General features: G+C 40.1%; 2 long non-coding RNA genes across 2 annotated transcripts in view; one reads left to right on the forward strand and one right to left on the reverse strand.

Moving 5' to 3' along the window:
• The window catches only part of LOC115336230, a 42,538-nt gene extending 41,279 nt beyond the window's left edge, over window positions 1-1,259 (forward strand). The window contains exon 4 of the long non-coding RNA XR_003921667.2: window positions 1,042-1,259. This is a non-coding gene — a long non-coding RNA (uncharacterized LOC115336230). The remainder of the gene's footprint in view (window positions 1-1,041) is intronic.
• The window catches only part of LOC115336228, a 45,217-nt gene that overhangs the window by 12,169 nt on the left and 19,506 nt on the right, over window positions 1-13,542 (reverse strand). The window contains exon 2 of the long non-coding RNA XR_003921664.1: window positions 1,274-1,355. This is a non-coding gene — a long non-coding RNA (uncharacterized LOC115336228). The remainder of the gene's footprint in view (window positions 1-1,273; window positions 1,356-13,542) is intronic.

The raw sequence follows: 13,542 nt of genomic DNA on the forward strand, positions 1-13,542 counted from the left end.
CAGGAGCTCAAATTATAAGTTTAATTCTAGAGCCAAACATTGCAAATTGATTTTTATCTCTATTCAGAAATTTTAAAAAATAAGGAAAATACCTGGCTTTAAACATGTGCGGGCATAAATTTGATGTTAAACTTGGTATTTGAGCTGTCTGTGATAATTGGTGGCTCAGTTGAAGTGAAGATTTGGTGTCAGGTTATTGCCTCTGCATGCACAGATACCAGTCAAAGTCCCACTTTTACTGTGCATTCAGATTATGTGATTGTATGGTGGGTGGGGTGATATTCTTGGGGGGGGCTGTTTGTTTTAAACTTCTGAGAAGTATTGACTTTGTAAGAGATATTTTAATGGGACTAACAGAATCATTGCCTTAAGTCTGATTCTGTTTCAATATAATTGCCCTACACAAGGTAATAAATTCCTCTAATGAGAAAATTACCTCTTAAGGAGAGTTGTTGCTTTACTGACAAAGAATTTTATCTCCATGCCTGAGTGGAGATCACTGAGCTAACACTGGTCAGTCCTCCCGAATTGAATGATGGCATGCCTGTGGCAGACCTCATGGCTGCATTGGTGTGCTAAAGCAGCTGCACTGCGTTTGGGATCATAGCTGACTTTTCCGCACCGCACTCCTCAGAGCTGTGTACAAATGTTCCTGGGGCATGCCAAAGGATTTTTTCTTTGTGACAGTCAATTTTTCAGGGTAGCTGTATCCAGCATCCTTTGGCAGAAGTTCTCTATCCTCTGGTGGAAGCTACTCAGGGAGCCTCCTGAAAGAGAACTGCACTCCTTGGTTATAAAAGTTAGTTACGCTCGTTTCCCATCGGTCCTTCAGCCAAACCTCAGAGTAATCTGCACCTGCCAGCAGTCCAAGGAGGGAAGAAGAAACTGTATTTTTCATCAGCACAATGGGACAGATCTGTTGTTTAAGAGGAAGGGCATCTGCTGTAATTATATGACATTTATCAGAACCGTGTGGGCTTCTGTCATCGGCCCTTGCACAATGTAGCTTTAACCAGCCATTTATATTGTTATAATATTCAGGCCATGTCGAGGGAGGTGACCCTTTCTGCTCAGCACTAGTGAAGCCATAGCTAGAGTGCTGCCTCCAGGTCTACGTGCCCCAACACAAGACAGACATGGACTTACTAGAAAGAGCCTAGCAAGATGATAAAGGTCATGAGCATCTGTCATACAAGGAGAGGCTGAGCAAGCTGGGACTGGTTATCCTAGAGAAGAGAAGGCTCAGGGGCATCTCATTAATGTATATAAATACCTGATGGGAGGGTGTAAACATGGATGGAGCCAGACTCTACTCAGTGGTGCCCAGTGGGAGGATGAGGTGCAATGGGCATAATCTGAAAAACAGGAAAACACTTTTTTTTTACCACAAGGGTGGTCAAACACTGGAACAGTGTTTCTCAGTACAAGACAGACACGGACCTGTTGGAGCGGGTCCAGAGGAGGGCCACAAAAATGATCGGAGGGCTGGAACACACCTCTCCTATGAGGAAAGGCCGAGACAGTTGGGGTTGTTCAGCCTGGAGAAGAGAAGGCTCCAGGGACACCTTATAGCAGCCTTTTAGTACGTCAAGGGGGCTTGTAAGAAAGATGGGGACAGACTTTTTAGTAGGGCCTGTAGCGAATAGGACAAGGGGTAACAGTTTTAAACTACAAGAGGGTAGATTCAGACTAGATAAAAGGAAGAAATTTTTTACGATGGGGGTGGTGAAACACTGGAACAGGTTGCCCAGCGAGGTGGTAGATGCCCCATCCCTGGAAACATTCAAGGTCAGGCTGGAAGGGGCTCTGAGCAACCTCGTCTAGTTGAAGACGTCCGTGCTTATTGCGGGGCTACATGACCCTTTAAAGGTCCCTTCCACCCCAAACCATTCTATAATTCTATGATTTTATAACAGGTTGTCCAGAGAGATGGTGGAGTATGCATCCTCAGACATATTCAGAACCCACAGACATGGTCCTGGGAAACCTGCTCTAGCTGACCCTGCTTAAGCCAGGAGTGGTTGAACTAGGTGATCTCCAAAGGTGATCTTCCATCCTCAATGATTCCGTGATAGCTGTCAAGTGGAATGGATGGGATTATGCCAACAACTCACATCGTTATCACTGGGATGAAAGCCTACTACAAACTACCCCCTGCCAGTCAGTGAAGTTACATAGGTTACAAGGAAGGGAATAGGCAAGGTAGAGAGGGTAGAGAGATGCTTACCTCCCATTCCTGGAAATCACCCTGCCGTCACTAAACTGAATTTTGTTAGCCTGTAGCTGGGCTCATATGCAAAGAGGCAAAATTATTTTTTGTCTGGATGATGAAAAGCCTTGAAAATGCACTCTCACACATTAGGAAACACTCTTTAAAGTGCACCACACATTTTAGCTGTGCTGCAGAACTGTTTTACTGAGTCTGAATCCCCCACATCATTATGTTTTGTTCCCTGTGGTTTTAGATATGACCTTAAAAAACATGCTGAACAACAGTGTAAGACTAAAACTTTATTCCTAGAGAGAACTGGTTTAAAGATTTGCCAACTTTGTTTTTCATCTATAAAACATTTTCATCAATCTTTATATTTCCAAGTTTCATTTTGGAAACAGGAGAAACATTAAAAGCATCCTGTTTGACATTTTTGAGAATAGAGCATTTTGATTTTGGTCCAAAACAACATGTCTAAATTAAACTAACTTTAGAAGTTCCATAAAATTCAGAAGAGGTCAAATTAGGGTGGCATGTTTTGATTTTAATCAAACCCAAAAGAATTTAAGTCACCCAAGATGTAAGAGCTTTCCTACATGAATTTTATTTTACAGGGAAACTAAAACACCTTCTTTTTTTTGAGAATGTAAGAAAATACATTCTTTAGAAGTCATAAAACTTCCCACTAAACGGAAAGCCTGTAGTTCATTCCCATTTCTTTTACAACAAAAGCTGCCACATTTATGGCATTAGATTGCTGTTTCAAAAACCTACAATCACAAATATAAGTTAATAAAAATAATCATTTTAACAATTTACTCATCAGAAGTATCCTGCATATAAGTATGTACAGGTATATATTTTTTAAACCTGTACTTCTCACATCTTTCCACCTATAAAATATTCTAATTGTTTTCTAGTTGAATTAGGAATTCTCAGAATTGCAGAATATGCAGACCCAGGATTACTCTCCAATTTTACATGACTGCAGTAATTTATCTAGTCAGATTAACTCTGTTGCTGCCAGAAAGGAAAATTCGTTTGTCTGCATAGGCAGGCTGCAGGTTACAGGTACAGCTCCCTGTCTTACATGCAGCTCATTAGACTTCAGATTGTAGCATTTTTATTTGTAGAAATGAGTCACAGCCAGCTGGACAGCTGTATTTCCAGAGCCCAGCTGGAAATTCTAGTGCCAATGCTTAACCTGTCTTTTCTCTGTATAAATAGAAAACTAGGCAAACTGAATGTAAAAATCACATAAGGATTATCATAAATTATAAAAATAACTTACACTAAGCTTTTGTTCGCTTCTTATAAGGGGGTACAAGAGGAGTTAATTTGAGGAAAAAGAAAAAAAGGTTATTTACACATTCTTTATTTCTCTGCTTCCTTAATACATAAAACTAGTTCAGTTAGTTAGAAGGAAAAATTATATCAAATGCTGAGCTTGCAAGGCTGTTGTGTAAACATTTTCAAAGTTTCTAATGCACCATCAGCTAGGTTCACACAGGGACCCAACTATTTAAGTACCACTTTAAACACATAAACCCACCATTTAGATCCTCAACACCCCCGCTCAGCTGCCACTCCGGAGATAACTAAACTTGCGTAGCACTTTGTGTTTTCCGCTAGACAGGCACAACGCAGCACAGCCCGAGTCCTGGTGGTGATTAAACTGCTTGGTGTCTCATCCTCCACCCTAGGCATTGAAGAATGACCCAGTGAGACATTTGTGGTTCAACTACTCCAGCTGCCTTTCACTTCCCAGAAAATACGTGCTGCCTGGGATGTTCTCCTTTTCTTCAGTATCTCTACCGCTAAGGTACTCATCTGCACCATTCGGTCAACAGAACTGGTCACCCCTCTCTCAAGAGAAGGTGCTAATCATTAGTCTTCAGATTTTCTCCCACTGTGACCCAGAAGCTATGAAAGTCGGTGTGTTTCACCTTTGTCCCATGCTCAAGACAATTTCTATTCGTACGTTCTTCCTAACTAGCCCTCCTCAAGGCACACGGCCCTGTGCCAATGGGCAGGATCAGTCCTCGAGGAAACCTGGACAGCACCTAAACTGGGGTGTCAGGGAGGACTGGTTTGCAGCTGCGCCCTACATCTCCTCTTCTGTCCCATGGTCTTTGAACAGCACAGCTGGTTTACTTACTTACAGTACACACAGAACAGCTGGCCTGGTTCTGGCTGGGAGAGAGTTCATTTTCTCTCTAGTAGCTGGTATAGTGTTGTGTCTTAGATTCAGTATGAGAAAAATGTTGATAGCACACTGATGTTTTCAGTTGTTGCTGAGTAGTGTTTCGACTAAGTCAAGGATTTTCCAGCTTCTCATGCCCAGCCAGCAAGAAGGCTGGAGGGGCACAAGGAGTTGGGAGGGGACACAGCCAGGGCAGCTGACCCAAACTGGCCAACGGGGTATTCCAGACCATGTGACATCATGCCCAGTAAATAAACTTGGGGGAGTTAGCTGGGAAGGTGGATCGCTGCTCGGGAACTGACTGGGCATTGGTCAGCAAGCAGTGAGCAACTGCATTGTGCATCACTTGTATATTCCAATTCTATTATTATTGTTATTATTGTAATTTTATTATTATTGTTGTTATTATTATCATTATTATTTTCTTCCTTTCTGTCCTATTAAAGTGTTCTTATCTCAACCCATGAGTGTTACTTTTTTTTTCCCCTGATTCTCTGCCCCATCCCACTGGGTGGGGGGAAGTGAGTGAGCGGCTGCGTGGTGCTTAGTTGCTGGCTGGGGTTAAACCACGACAACAGCTTTTGACAGGATGGAGACACTGCATGGGAAAAGTTGAATCTCCTCCTCCTCAGTCACACGAAGACACTCAATCCATAAAATATCTACTTCAAATCCCACTAACTTCAATCTGCCAGCTGCAAAACAGCCTGACACTTTCTAGAATACTAAAAGCCACAAAAGAAAATTGTGTCACAACTTCCACCAGTTCCTAGCCACCTGCAGTAAGCAGTGAATCAAGTGACAATGCCCAGATAGCTCAAGGAAAATAGATCCAACCATTACCTGTTAGGATGCAAATCACTAAGCAAGCTTGGCAAAATTTCTGTTTGTCCATATTCTTATTAAATATGGACATCATTATATTATATTTAATGTGTCTCATCAGGCATACCGTAGCTGTAATGCATTTGACACAACTTATATAAATTCACATTTGGAATTTCCCCAGTTAGGGATTCTTTTTCCTCATGATTAGTGCAGGAATCATTTTTACAAGTTAAATTGTACTTATATGGATTTCATTGTTTAATAAAGGGAAGCCTTTCCATTTCAACCTCCATAACGGTACTTAATTTTATAGATTCTTGCTTAGAAGTATAAGAGCTGAAAAGAAGATAAAACACGTTTACATGCTAGAGTGCCTTCCCCAAAACTACAGATTTGATAATGTTTTTAGACAAGACTAGTGAAATCGTGTCCCGAGGGCATGCAAACTGTTTTTCGGTGTTTTCTTGACTTTCAAAAGAGGCAGAAAATAGCAGATCACAATGCACAGCACTTTCTGAATTATCTTACTCTTTAGGTTATATGGATTCTGTGTGAAAAGCTGCGATGTACCTTACATGTACCTTCAAATTGACTGCTGTGTGAACAGTGAGTATTTCAGATGAGATAGCTCACAACCTGGAGTCCATTAAAACCCCCAATCAACTCCCCTCCCACCCCAATCGTAATCAAAAAGACCCAAACCTACTGAAACCACACTGACAATCTGAAACAGAGTGAGTGACCTGCCCCTCTGACTTCAAATAAATTGCTTTCTTAGTATGCTGCTCTGCGGTTTTCACTTCAAAAAAAGATTGGAGTGTTCCCAAATAGCTTTTCAATTATAACAGAATTCTTAGTCTAGCAGCTTAGAGACTGTAGGTTAAGAAAATGCATTTATTACAGAAGACCTGAGAATGCAGTAATTAAGTGGCACAACTGAATCATAACTAGATGAAATCTCAAATCAGGTTGCATGCACACAACTGTATTCCTGCTCCCATACTCACAATACACACATCTGCCACAACTAAGCAAATTTGCTCCATGCCACAGCAGTGCTCAGCAAGAGTCCTTCCAGAGAAATTGTCTGGAAACCAATACACTGATCACGGATGCATTTGTTTTCCACTTAAAGATGCATACCTTGCTGAGTATGCCCACAAAGTCCATCACTCATGAAGCACCGATATGACTGGGAAAGGAGTATAAACTTCTGATTAGTACAGCAGTCTCAGGAGTCTGGACCTCTCCTGTTTGCTCTTTTTATTATCATTCATTTTATTTACTATAGTAGTTGTCTGAGCTGACCAGTAAGAGGGCACCCCTTTTTGCTGAGCACTTTAATACAGAATAACTGAGATAGATAGATAATTTCTGTATGGGGAAACTCAGGACAGAGCCAAGCTGAATTTCCAAAGCTTTGCATTTAGTACATACTGGATGCCACTATAGACAAACATTTAGAAATAAGCTTCTTTTCATTCAATTATCTCAGCCTAAGTGTAATATTGAAGTATTTGCCAGTATGTTACAGCCACAAAAAACTCAAATGAAAGTACAGCACAGATCATCAAGTTCCTTCCTAAACACAGCCTTTAATTATAGCATTGGGATTGTTATCACATTTCAAATGAAGTACAATAGGAACTCATGGTCGTCTTTTTTTTTTTTTTTTTTTTTTTTTTTTTTTTTTTCTCCAAATAAGAAGCAGAAGCATTAGAGTTTTGTTGCCAACACAGCTCACAGTTGCATACCACATTGCCAGTTTTCAACCAACAAAACACTGTGCTAGCAACAGTTTACGGTACAGACTGCATTTTGTCATTTAAAATTCAACCCAAACATCCCTTTTTGGATACACCTAGAAAAAGAAGAGAACAGAGGAAAGGCGCAAAAGGGCCATAGCTGCAAGCGGGGCAAGCTGTTATGTTAGGTGCCACTACAATTTTCTTTTTCACTGATCCTGTATGTCCCTATGTCCCCCATTTTCATTCTTTTTGCTAGTGGCCACAGAGCATGACACAAATTGAGAGCCTCTCGTCTTGCTGCTACAGTTCTGGCAGGAGTGCACGTTGTGTCATACTTCTCTGCAACATTTAGTGTTCTAGGAGCACATCTTCCTCTCACAGGCAGCATAGAAGATGAAGTGTCCCACCTCAAACTTAGTAATGAAATAGAGAGAACATTTTCCTTCTCCATATAGGAGACACAAGTTCAAACCTGCCCAATCCCAAGTAAAGATGTGAATCCAGTTGTTCTCCCAATGTACTCCAAATACTAAGTTTCAGGATATTCAGTGGAATCTCAACACCTCCTGTAGAAGTTCGTTCACTTGCCATAAAATATTGAAATGGGGACTGACAAACAATGGGGCCTTCCAACAGCCATACTAGAGAGTAATATTCTTAACTTGTTGCATCTTGTGAAATCAAACTAGAAAGGCAGAGACTTAGTCGGTGACTACAAGACATTTTGGGGCAGAATACTGTCTCCTGAGCAATACATCTATCTTTGTATGAACTTAAGCAGAGGGGGGAAAAAAAAAAAAAATTAATTTTGGTCTCTCACCAACCATACATATGTTTTAAGTATTAGCTGTTAGGTCTAAGTAAGTGAGGCACTGATGCCCATCTTTCTTTTTTTTTTTGATGAAACTAATTTTAGAAGAGAGCTCGGAGCTATGAAGTTGGATGGAATATTTCCCTGAACCCTGAGGTTAGATGCCTGGGTCTGGAAAGAACAGTTCAAGAAGACATGCTTAGAAAGGTTCCTAGTGAATTTTCTGGTTTGTGTGAATCCCCATCAGTACACTGCCTTCCTATACAGTACCCTGAAAAGTTACCTCGAGCTCTTAACAGGCTTGCATTAAAAAAATGAAGCTCCCACAGTCACTGTAAAATGACGTACAGGTTACTAAGTATTATTATTCTAATGATAAAGCTGTGCAAACCAAGTGTTTCCCACCATTTGCACTTAGCTATGGAAACTGTAGGTAAATAAAGAAAGAAAACAATCAAAATCCTGATTTTGTTTTTCCACAATGCAGAGCATAAGCTTGATTCATAGCTATTTCATTTGGTTCAAGTTTGGTTGCTTTTGTTATTCAAAGGTGCTGGGCAAGCTCAGCGGCAAAAGAATATGGGAAGAAGTTAGTTTTGTAGTACTGATTTGACCTGAAGAAGAACTGAGCCTGACATCTGATAGAGAATATTTGTTTTAAAGAAAGTTTTTTTTAAAGCGCGAAATCCTCAGTAAGTGTAAGGCAGCATAGCCCCTCTGCAGTGAACGCTCATTTGTGCCACCCGAGACTACGAACTTTTGTACTTTTCTCTGGGCTTGACTGTTACTCACATTGTACCTCCCCACCCTCTGTCACGAAGGCTGCATTGCTACAAGTGTCAGTTACGACCCCATGAGATATTGGATGTCTCAGTACATTTAAAATCCTGTTTAATCTTAGAATGTAGACGAAGGATAAAGCCAAAGCTTTGTTTGCTTCTTTTAAATTCACTAGGGACTGCATAATTCCACCAACATTTGAACAATGCCAATCCATAGAAAGGACAGGGGGGGAAAAAAAAAAACCACCCAACACACCAAACCAACAACTTTTTGCTTTAATTCTACTTCTGAGCACTGTGTTGTGAAAAGGCTTAAAGTGAGAAACACACATCCAGATTTATTTACGTTTAAACTGCACTGTGTCTTTCCCATCTCAAATCTGACAAAGCTGAGGGCATACGAGGAACAATGTTTCACACCCAAACTGTTTCATACAAAATATTCATAGCTTCCCAAATTTACAAACAACCCAGAGGAATTCTAAATGGCTAGATCTTGTTTAGCCCATAGAGAAAAACTCAGCAATTCTCCTCTCATATATGGTACACATTTTTCCTCAGCCTCCACAAACACACCTACTTTAATCAGATCTTTTCTCCCCTCTCAAACAGAACATTTTTGTTACCTCTTGGATATGTAGCTAATAGACACTCTGTGTCCCCCTCCCCACTTAAAAGCAATATTAGTTCTTTGTCTCAAGGAAACAATTAAATCAAACTGTCTATCCTAACAAGCAAATAGAATAGCAGAAGCTCTTTGCTTTCAAACTAATTTGCGCTAGCAAAGCCAACCATTCCTTTCTCTGGTGTCTTAATTAAAAGTCTCAATCCCTCTGATTTCACACTAGGAAAATGAGGAATGTGGCAGTGGGACATGAGCACATTTATTTTATATAGGCACACATGATTTAGAAAGTCTATTTTACACACAGTATCAGCGTTAGTGGCATATGTTCTTGCTAATAGTAATTCCAGCCTCTTGCTGGAATACTCAACCATACTCAACCACAGTTTTAGAAAGAGGATCCAAAATCCCCTGCCCAAACACATTGGTTTGGGCTATGATCTGGATCTGTAGTCCAATTTTGTAGCTACAACCAGACTGTTGATACCTTAACCACTTTAACAAATCCATACATGACAGTAGTGAGCTGCCCATATCGTCTGCCACTGGTAGGCTCCATAATCATCTCACTTAAAGAGAAGACTTCTCAAAATGAATCAGAAGAGAAGTTTTGTAAGATGCTTACTACCTTTCTACAGAGAGTAATGCTGCTTATCTGCATTACACTGTTCATTATAACGTGATTAAAGTTATTTTATATCCAGTGTCTGAACATAAATTGTTTCCTGTTACAAGGTTTTCTGAATGGTTTTCATCTCATTACTAAATATTTCAACCCCAGCTAGAAAGATATTTATATAATGGCCCCGAGTGAAAAGTCTTTCTATTCTTTTGCAGGATTACATCTATTAGACTCTGTTAGTCTAAACCTGAACCTGTAATTACAGTTCTGTGGAGCAGGGAGCAGATGATTCTGCTCCAGCAAAATCTTGCTCAACCTTTAGAACATGCTAATGCACACCAATTTATAGACAGATCAAAATGTGTTATGTGGGATCACCAGACAATTAGCTCACAGCATGAAATGAACGTAACAGAGTTAAAAAGGTGTTTGAAAGTGTTTTTTGCCTATAAGCAAAGTACATAAATCAGTCATCTCAAATGAGGGGGGAGAGGGAATCTAGAAATTTAAGAATATCTATAAAACCCTGAACATTACAAGAACTAGAGCACCTATCATAAAACCCACTTCAATTATAACGTTTTCCTGATTTACTCCAGTCACTACAATTACCAGGGAGAAAACCGTGCTTAAGGTATACTTCTGCTGGAGGACACAAAACACCCTCCTGTAGGCATTTTTTGGATTATGAGATAAGGCACGCAGCAGCAGCACCACTTCCAACAGCTTTCGGCAAGTTTAACATATTCCCTTCTACAAGACGTGCTGGTGACCACTCTGCCTACTTTTAGGTGGAAGCTAGTCCTAGGACCAGGGAGGCCTCTTTTATCACTTTGCTAAGGGTAGTCAGTATTTACCAGGCATAAATCCATTTCCAGAATTTGCTCATTAAGGCCACTTCATGCCTGAATTCAAAGACTAAAAACTACTCCAAACTTATTAGAACCTCTCCATAAACTGATACAACAATTGAACGCTACTCAAGGGCTTATATAGGTGTATACTATTAAAAAAATAAAGAACAGAGTTAAATGAAGAGTAGAAGAGATACGAATTCAATTCATTCAGCAATGAAGTGCTGAAAACGTACCTATTAAAGCAGCAAAGTAATGCAGGTGCCTAGAAGGTGTATTAGCAGACACCCCGATCATTGACTTTACTGTTACTGAAAGTTCACTATGTCAGAAGAATCATCTCTTCATTGAGTTCGAAGTTTCTGTGTAAAATGGCATCTAAACACTGCATAGGAAATGTCACTAATAACTTTTAAATATAGAATGCATCAGAAACATCCAAGTTGATTCTTAATGCTGAGAGGTGGGGAGAGAAAGAGACTGTGGTAGGAATCAAGAAGAGGTTTAAACAGCATTGTGTGTCTTCAATGGTTCCAGTTACACTTACTCTAAGAAAATTTAGAGCACTTGGAAGCCATTCCAGTATCCAATATCACTGTCAGAAATAATCTGAAGAAGATTTAATGATCCTGCTGTGGCAATCAAGGTCTACTGAAAGCAGTTCTTCCTGGTTGTCAAGACCAAGGAAAAAAATCCAGTTTAGGTCTATGTCCAAACTTTCATATGGTAAACAAACTTTACCAGTATTTCAAGACAGGAGGAGATGACTGCCACTAACTTCCACTTGTGTTTTTAGAACAATTAACCATAGACTCTGAACTGAGTGATTTTGGGGATATATATTTGTTTATAAATCTGAAACTTCACCTGTAACTCTGGCAAGAAGTTGGGAAATTTTGTCAAGCTCATGCTTTCTGATGGTATTTTGGATTTTCTGGTCCCACAAAGATTCAGGCTTGGCATTCTATAGGTGTAAGTGAAACCAAAGTAACAGTTGGTGGCAGAGAAGGCACAGGCATGGGACCACAAATCTCAAAAATAAATGTGTTCAGGATTTCTTCTGCAAATTTGAGCAAGAGGTCAAACTCTTTACCTGAACTGGTTACTGAGTTTCAACCACAGTTTTGCAAGATTCTGCCATAAAATTTTAATTTCCCCAGAAAAGCCTCTTTTCCTAACTGGTTCATGATTACCAAATGAAAAGGTGTATAAACCCACAAACAAACGTTCCTCAACCCCCTCAGCTTTTTGTTTGATATAGAAAAATAGAAGTGTGACTCAACAGTTATATCCTATGCAATCCATAGGAGGGTTTTATATAGATGCTTTTAAACTACCAAATCGAAGGAAGCAGTCAGCAAAATACAGCACTCAAAAAATGGAAGGGTTTTCTAATTTACCAATTAATAGGAAAACTGAATGGTGAGACCATTTTCAGCTTGTCTAGCAATATTTGCAACTATTTAAAGTAAAAAGGAAAGGCAGGTGAAGAGCCAGGTGAAATACGCATGGGGAAGAGAGGTTATAAAAATTACAGCTGTAAAGTCCTTCATCCAATTAAGCACATAAACTGGTGCTGCAGTTTTCATCTGCAAAAGTTAGTTTGTTTAATACCAAGAGATCAAAAGGAACGTTGTTATGAAACATTCCCCCCCCCCAGCCAAATCCATTAGGATCTCTCTGCAAAATTGAGCAGTCTCATCCAGATTTCTTAGCTGTCATTTCAGCTCAGAAGGAATGAGCTTGCTCCGTCCCCTCTGATGCTCTCCTAGTCTCAGCTATTCAGGCTTCTGAAAAGCAACCAGATTAAACAAACCCAGGCAGATACAAAGTGCAAACAAAATGCTGCACCCATTCGTTCTTAGTCCTGTAAAGATGTACATGCCAGGATCTACTACTATCCCAAACATCTGCCCTACATACTTTTTTCAGAAGACACTTAATACTTCCCATCATCCAAAACCACAGACAAATCCTTCAAAACCTTGTTCTGCTTGACCTCCTCGAATCAGCTCTTCTTGTATTACCTGCTGCCTCTTGCAAATTATCTGGCCTAAGCTCTTGCATTGGTCACTTAACATTTTCTCCTTATGGTATTTTTGATAAAGATTTCCTCTCTCAGTCTTAAAAATGAATTAATAAAGCTGTGACCAAATTCCATTCCTAATCTATTAAATCCTTCCTTCCTTCCTTCTAGGGGACTTGGATACAGGCAGAAACTGTAGTCTGTTCTGAGCTTAACACTTACACACACTCCCCAAGATAGATTCTTTTTTCCCTTCCAGTTATTCAAAGTTGTATTCAAATCTTGTGTTTCCAGCATCAGTTTTAATTCGGATTGACAATAACAATTTTTCCTGAGTTCTCTGACCTTTCCCTCCAGGAACTTATCCCAGTTATCCCCTAGGGAATACAAGGGACAGGCCATTACAGAGCTGGGACAAAGTGCTCTGTTAGAGTTCAATGCCTGAATCAGCAGTATGCCAGCTTAACGAGCTGACACAAATTATTGTGCCTTTCTGGAAACAAGAGGCCTTCTTGTCTCAGGAGACCAATGTGAAGTGACATATTGAGGCAGTACTGGCATTTCCATCATCACTGTTGCCAGGGCTTGAGCTTAAGGACAAGGGTACCGCTGATCTAAACAGCATGCGGCATCGGTACGTAAAGCCATGAGAAAATTGCCAAGTCATAGCAGTGAGACATCACTTTGACTCTCTGTAAGCCATGGGTTAAAATGATTGAAGGAAGCTTTAAAAAGAAATTGCGTTTGTTACATAAACCTTTATATGGGGCTCTGGCTTCTCCCTGCACAGGGCTGGCAGCAAGAATAAAGCCTGGGAAACAAACAAAGACC

Source organism: Aquila chrysaetos, chromosome 2 (assembly GCF_900496995.4).
Source record: "Aquila chrysaetos chrysaetos chromosome 2, bAquChr1.4, whole genome shotgun sequence".
Lineage (NCBI taxonomy): Eukaryota > Metazoa > Chordata > Aves > Accipitriformes > Accipitridae > Aquila > Aquila chrysaetos.